This window comes from Pteropus alecto, unplaced genomic scaffold (assembly GCF_000325575.1).
Source record: "Pteropus alecto unplaced genomic scaffold, ASM32557v1 scaffold8, whole genome shotgun sequence".
Taxonomy (NCBI): Eukaryota; Metazoa; Chordata; class Mammalia; order Chiroptera; family Pteropodidae; genus Pteropus; species Pteropus alecto.
This window is the reverse complement of record NW_006494609.1, coordinates 7,269,063-7,271,158: the sequence shown is the minus strand read 5'-3', so window position 1 is coordinate 7,271,158 and position 2,096 is coordinate 7,269,063.

The following is a 2,096-nucleotide window of genomic DNA, read 5'->3' as shown; positions in this document are numbered from 1 at the left end:
GAGGTAGCTTGCAATGGTGAAGATCCCAGGGGTCACAAGTCGAGTTCCCCAAAGTCCTTGGCTTGTTTTCCAAATTTTAATAAACATGTAATCCAATCCTCCTATTCTAGGACAGAACTAACATTTTATTTGGATGCAATACAGTGTACAATTGCAATGGTTTTAAAATGTTCAGTTAGACAGGAGTTACTGAATCTTGCTATTGTCCAGAATATGGAAAATGGATGCTATTGCTGAATCTTAACACATAGATATAATCAATCCAAGGGCAACAAATCAAAGTGGGGAGGTCTGTTAACCAGCTCATGCACAGATATGAAAATAAGTGTGAGCAAAATTTCTGAGGGCAGGAACTTGGTGTATGATAGCACTGACAAGACCTACAGGTACCCAGGTGCCCAGAACACAAACTGAAAGGGTGATTCGGTATCCCACGTTTGTGACTGTCTTCAGTAACTGGTACCCATTCTTTCAGTGACTATCATGCTTAAGTTTATTTTTAAGCAAAGATTATCATGAGAAAAGAATTGCTAGTGAATTGTAAGTTTAGCTAGGAGGCTTGAGGGAGCTCTGGCTATGCTTCACAATTGCCCAGCTGCTATTTGTCAGTCTGCACCATTGGCAGAAAATTTGGAAAGTGGGTTGAAGAGGCCCTCCACAGCATCTCAGTAAAAGCAGGGGGGATTATGGCTGAGAGCTCATGACAGGCTATGTTTCCTTTGGGAATTATATACTGGAGAGTATGGTTAATTTTTCCCCAATTCCTCAGCTTGGCACGTTGCACCTTGGCATATTTGTGATTTAAGTAGAATTTGCCTATAGGATATTGCGTCTGCCAGCAGATCTCATACTGTGTGTGCTGAGCCTCCCAGTTATACAGCCGTATTTCCACCAATGTGAACAAATTTATTTAACTACAGTGTAATATATAGATACTGCTATGATGGTGCCAGTACTAGCAACTGGAGCTAGTGTGTCTTGTGGGGCATATGACATAGTGGCTAAGAACTCTGGAGTTAGCTCTTCCTATATCTGACCTTTGCAAAATTATTCGAGTCCATGTGCCTCAGTTTCCTCATCTGTGAAATGAAGATGATAATGGTCATTCTCACATAGGGAGTACTTATATCTTAGAGTTGAGAGGGTTCAATAAATTGATTTATGTAAAGTACTTAGAAATGTGCTGAGTACATAATAAGCTCTCAATAAATGTTGCTTTTCATGGTGTAGCATGAGGTGCAATGTGATCAAAATGAGGTCAGAGGAACAATTCACATCATGTCAACATGAAAGAAAGAGTATATATATGTTTACTGAACATGTTGTGACTTTGCTCTATAAGAATTTAAGAGAGCAAGTACACGATTTTGCATAAACAGGCACACGGGGCTCAAATGCATCCTGTTGATATTGTGAAACATTGTTATTATGAATTATTGCTGTTTTAGTGCTGTTTTGAGACTTTTATTCTATTCATAGATCCCACTGAATGTGATGAGTTTTTGAAAATGTGCTGAGAGCAGAGAAAGATTGAGGTTAATTGCTTCATGCCTTCTTGAGGCACTTCCCACCCACACCCTTGAAGCATCTTCCTGTGACCAACAACTTCATGCTGCTCCCTTGTGAATTCTTCATTAGTTCATAGGTTGATTCATTCATTCATTTCTTCAACAAACTTTTTGAATGTATAATAATAATGTATAATTATAGCTTTTATTAAGTGCAAACTCTGTACCAAGTACTATGAAAAGCAGTTAAAATTATATCTTCTTGATCATCAGAAGAACATTTGGAGGAAGGAATTATTATGCCCATTTAAGAGATTAGGCTTAATGACATGCAATATCTTACTTAAAGTAACTTAGCTTGCAACTGGCAGAATTTGAATTCAAGCCCAGGATTGTCAAATCAAGTTACTATGTTAAACTGCTTCCATGTTATTGGGTACTGTTCCAGGTGCTGGTGAAACAAAAAGAAATGAGACAAAGACCCCAATTACAAGAAGATCAATTTAGGTCAGGGATTAGATATGAACGCAAAGAATGACAACATAGTGGGATAAGTATAAATATAATGCACAGAGAGCTTTGTTCCAA